Here is a 6,078-nt window from a genome sequence, read left to right as displayed (position 1 = left end):
TATTCAGCTTCTATACAAAATTTCAAAATATCAAAATTTTGTAACATGTGACTTATCAACCATACCTCAAAATTTCATAACTCCCCTTGAGTTGATTATTCTACATAGTACTCTATATCTAAACCAAAAACTTTCTCCTACTAAGTTGATTTGCATGAACTAGTACTCTATCTTTGTTTTTGTTTGAGTTGATATTTTGTTTTTATGTTGCTCTATTATTTTACTCCCCCTTTGTTCTTTAACTCTAGCTTCACCTTTTGTTTTGCTCCCTCTTTTCTTTTCTTACTCACTCTAATTGCTCCCCCATTACACTCCCCCACCTTTTTGACACTTATGTCAATGGGTTACACACTAATAGTCTATTTTTCCAAAAATGATTTATGGACCTCAAGTATTATCTTTAGAGCTACCTCCAAATACATGGGTTGGATGGCTAGCTTGATAGCAGGGTGGACTAAGTCATCTAGTGTAAAAATATTAAGACCTTTCTTCATAACGATTTTAGCATAGCCTAGTTACTTGGGCAATATATCCATGTGAGGAGTCAATGTTGACTAGATGCTGATCAATTTAGCCCTAATTTTTGCTTCATCTACTTGTAAAGATGCTAACTAACTGTAGGATTGCAAGAGGTAGCTAAAATGCTTCTCACTTTGAGTTGGAGACTTGGGAAAAGTAGCACCAAATGATAGTATATGGTTCTCCAAGCTTAGGATGTGATTCCTTCTTGTGTGAAGAGTGTAGGATTACATAATTTGGTGTACAAAGAGAAAATATTCTCTAGTATCTTCTTCACACTCTCTATCTTGGTTGCTAGCTCAACTTGTGTTAGTGCAATAGCACTTGATATATTTTCATTGACCTTATTTTGAAATTTCCTTCTAGATCATTCAAGTCGTTTTACATTTGTTTCTAGGTTTGTGCCATTAACTCTTTTTAGTATGTTGATTAATTATTTAATGATGGGCTTTGTTTCATCTGGAGTTGGAAGATTGAATGCATCTAGGAAAATCTCTTTGATATTAGTCAAAGCTTTATTTTGCCTATGCTCCCTTTTGATCAGTTCTTGATTTCTCTTCTTTGTTAGGACCTCTTGTAATATACCCATCTACTGAATTGTGACTATCGCCAAATCAACTTTAGCCAATACAATCTCTTTCTCTAGGCTAAAATCTCCATATGTAGTTACCTCTTCTACCTTAGATAAGCTAGGACTTGACCTTGAAAATTAGAATGGTGTACCATTTGTGCTCAACCTCTAAATAGCTTGACTAGTAGTAGTAGATTTTGGTAATGTCACCAGTGTTTTAATTGCTAGTTGTTCTTTTGGCTTGGTTGTCAAACTTGACTCTTTAGTCCTATCCTTTTCTTCCTTCATAGTTCTAGTTGCACCTTGATCTTGTGCCAGAGGTGCAGGTGTATCTACCTTGTCCTTGAGTGTCTTCACTCTCTTGTATCTCTACTTTATCTTCTCCAACTATCTCATCCTTGTCATTTTTAGACTCTTGAATATTTTCTAAGATTGGAGTGTCTTACTTAAGTTTAGCAATAGTGGAACTTGTTGTCTCCTTCCTTTGATATACTAAAATGAGTAGTGAAGGTTTTACACTTGTGACTTGAGGAGTGACTATAGGTGTGTCTAGTATTTGTACTTCCTCCCCCACAAATATCTTCTAGATTTCATCTACACTCACCAACAGAAGGTTTTCACATAGGTTGGACTAGAGAGTGGTATCAATGAGTATCTTTTTAAAATAATCTTCTATAAGGGGATTGATGTTATGAGAAACAGTCTTAGAAACATCCTTACCTTTGACAATTTTAATGTTTGCACTTATCTCCTATTGAGTGCTAGCACTCATCACTTGTGCATCTTGTATACTCTATTTATTTTGATGCTCTTCTTTAGCTGGTGCTTGGGTGTCAAATGTCATATTTGTCCCTCCCTCAAATATGTCCTATTTAGTTTCATCTTCTTCATCGTCACCTACCTCAGTAGGTGTCTAGTTGGCTTCTCTAGATGTTGAGAGTCCATATGTTATCTTCTACATTTTCTTGGAATTTTGTACAACATCCTCAATGTTATTTTCCAATATATTGAATGCCCTATATTTTGATACAAATCTTGTAGCATATCTCTTAATGACTTTAGTCATGTTAGCCTTACTAAGTTCTAGCATAATGTGGGCAAGTTCTGACTCCCTAATTTTTTTCTCAGTGTCTAAACAATAATACCACTTTTTCTCAACTCTATCATACAAGCTTTTAGGTACTGAGTTGGAAAGTTATAAAGGAGTCTTTTTTAATATGACCATCATTTCATATACTAACTCTTCCACTTGGTTCTTTTTAATCTTCCCAAGATTATCAAACTCAATATGAGAAAATCTTGATAATTAAACATTATTCCCAATATTCTCACATAGATTATCTAAATCTAAAGAGGGATTATGACTTACCACTTTAAATTGGTTGTTGTCATCCAATTTAGTCCTCTCTTCATTAGCTTTAGCTTGAACAACATATTTCCTCTTGGTCTCTTCAAAGCTTCAAAATTATTCTCCTTAGTTTTGGCTACTTCTTTAGCCTTTTTTTGTAGTGACTCTAGTGGCAGCCCTTATTGTAGGTGTTGTTGTCTTAGGATGAGTAGGTTTAGCAAAATTCTTTGGTTTTTTTACTATAGGTGTCTTTGATTTTCTCTTTTTCTTCTTAGTAGTTGTTGGTGCTTAATTGGCCTCTTCTTCCTCAACACCTTTTACAATTTCCACTTCTTCTTGTTGGTCTTCTCCCTAGCCTTGAGTTAATGCTAATCGTGCTTGAGCTTATGTTTCCCTTCTTCTTCCTTAGCTCCTTCATTAAATCTTTCTTTTAATTTCTTTACCAGTTTGGTCTTCTTCCTGATCACCAAAGAAGTCTTCAATTCCATTGTGATCTTTGATTTAGACATGTCATAATTTCCAAATGCTATCACTTCTTTATCCACTTCTTTTGCAAGTAATGTTGTTACTTCTATGGAGGCTTTATCAACATTTATTTAAAATCCTAATGGCCTTATCCATCTCACTCTAGGAATTGATACCTGACTATATGTGAACTTAGTGTCAACTAGGAAGTAAACATCATTAAAATGTTTCTCCACTAGTGAGACTCATATTCTTAGTCTTTTCTTCATTGATTATTTTAAATCTTCAAAATAAATAGTCATTATTGACTCAAAATTATCACCTAGCTACTCTATAAATTCACCTACTTGAAATGCAATAGGTCTATTCACTTTCCATGAAACCTTACCAAATTTGGGAAAAGTCTTTTGCTCATAAAATAAAATTCATACAAGAATAGATCCAAATTTACATTGTGCACTTTTGGTTTTCCTTATAGCTCCAAAATTATTAGTCAATTGTTGTAACTACAACTCTACAAGATCATGAATATGATCCTTCTTCACTATTTTGTAACCCATATCAACTACAATGCAAGGTACACTATTTAATCTACTTGATTGATAAAACTTATGTGCTATAATCCTAACTACAAAATCTATTAGGGGATCTATGATAGTAGTAATTGTCATCTCTCATTTATTCCACACAAGCCTTGTGTTCCTTTCAATTATTTCATTAGCTTCACTTCTGAATGTCTTGGGATGATCTAGGGTTGGATACCCTATTACTCTATGTACAATATTCTTAGTGCTTTTTATTGGTCCATTCTCTAACCAAATAGAGTTGTCATGTATTCTACTTAAGTCAATTTTTATCCACTCTATTTTGAATACATTGGGGAAATCTAGGGCATGGGTTAACCCTTTCCTCTCAACAATTTTAAATTCTTCCTTTAATGCACCATTCTCACATAGTCTTCGATATGTTCCCTTGATTTCCGTATTACCTATGCTTCAAATTTTGCATGTATAACAATTTATTACATCTTAAATCATCAAGACTTGTAGGGGTATCATTGATAATGCACCTAAGGGATCTTGTCTATAAGCTATATCTAGGATAGCCCTAAAGGTAAATTGTTTGATTTCATTTCTTATCAATTGCACATTTAAAACCTCTTTACCCTATCTAACCTTGGCTAGTAAAGAACTAGACTCCATTATATGAAAACTAGGGTTTGTAAAATTTAAAATGACGTAGCTCAACACATGATAAATACCTTGTGAATCCTACTAGAATGGTATATCTTTTTAAATATCAGTCCTACATACCTCTTGGTTGCTTAATTTAATGAGGTGTGATCACTTGACCCATTGGGTGAAGTGATCCTATCCACTCTTAATGTTGTAAAATTTTCCTTTCTCCTCCATGTCTTGGTCATCTCATCTCTAAAATTCTCAATTTTTGCCTTTCCTTTGCCTTTGTTGAACTCACAACTTGGTGCCTTTAACCTAGTTGTACAATTTCTTCCTATGTCATTGGTCTTCACACAACTAAAACATGTGGTTTGACTCAACCACCTTTTTAAATCAATTTTGAAATGTTTTCTAATACAATTTTTAGGAATATGTCCATACTCTTGATAGTAGTGAGAACTATACATTGTATTATAATCCCAATTATAAGAGATTCCATTGTTCTTTACCTTTGTTTGCTTGTTTGATGACCATTTGGGTTTGGATCTACACTCAAAAGCTCTTTGTACATACATCTAATAGTTATAGTATTAGCCTTCAAATCTTTGAGTATGCATGGTCTTGGTTCTACATTCATGTGCCTAATGGCCCTATTTGTTGCACTTGTGGTAGTGACCCATGTTCTTCTACTTGACATTGTGATTTACAATTATGCTCCTACAAACATTAGTAGTATGTCCTATCTTACCACAATTATGAAAAGTAGGTATGGAGTTATTACCTTTTTTATTTCTTTCTTCACCACTTTTGGATGATTCACTTTCTTCAGTACTAGTGTATCCCAATTCAGAAGTATCACTATTAGATCGAGGGGTTCTTATCAATTATTCAAAGTATTTGATGGCTTCACTAGTTTTGTTGAAACTTTCAACAAACTCCTTTTCTTGTTTTAGATCATTACTTAACTATTCATTCTAAAACTTTAGTGTTGTGATCTCAATGTCTTCACTATTTATTTCATGATTAGAAATCATGACTTGATTCATTATTTCTCATTGCATGCAAGCAATTCTATTTACTTCTAATGGTTTCTCTTCCATTTTTCTAGTCAAAATTCTTTTTTCATCTTCAATCATGACTTTTTCTTCCATGACTTTCTTTTTCCATTTGGTTAGCTCAGATAGTAATATGTCTTGTGATTCTTGCTCTATCTTTAATTTTCTAACCTCTTCAGCTAGGGTATTGCTTTTTTCAATCAGATTTGCAACTGCTGCATCAAATTCATTGGAGTTTGCATTTGCAAGTAATTTAGTAGTGTCCATCTCTTGGTATTGTGTGTCATTCTACTCAATAGTAATTCCATTCCTTCTTCTCAATAATTTCTTTAAATCATCTCTTGCTTTAATCAATTGATGTGAAATAAGTTGTATTTCAATCTCCTAGTTCTTAATAATCTTTCCTAACTTGTAGACTTCCATTTCCAAGATCTTTCCTCAAACCTACAAAGCATTACTTTTAGAGGTCTATGCACTAATACCAATTGTTGGAATTACAATAGGAAAGGTAGACTATTGGGGGGGGGGGTGTTAGGTCTTACCCTATTAAATGATTTCAACACCCTATTAGAAGTGTGCTTGATTAAAGGACTTTAACTCATAATTAAGTAAGAACCTTGTTAGATGATTTGAATACATCCTGTTAGGACTACTTTTTAAAGATATTTAACTAATTCACCTATTAGAATGTCTGAACAGTGATCTTATGATTAGCGCTCTATTACTTGATGTCAGAATACCTCTATACTGATGTGTATTTGATCCTTTTTTATCAGAGGTCTCTCTATTGTTCACTAATTCCTTTCCTTTGTTCTCCTTTAACTAATTCTACAATGTAGCTCAAGTCATAATACCTTGGCCACCATGAATGTCGTATTTGCACATGCAAACTCTTCTTTTATACTACTTGAACATTTAGGGTTTTTCTTCCTTAAGAAGACC

This window comes from Cupressus sempervirens, chromosome 7 (genome assembly GCF_028749045.1).
Source record: "Cupressus sempervirens isolate cs-2001-9-10 chromosome 7, ASM2874904v1, whole genome shotgun sequence".
In the NCBI taxonomy this organism is placed as follows: Eukaryota; Viridiplantae; Streptophyta; class Pinopsida; order Cupressales; family Cupressaceae; genus Cupressus; species Cupressus sempervirens.
The sequence above is the reverse complement of the archived record's forward strand: the minus strand, read 5'-3'. Positions refer to the sequence as shown.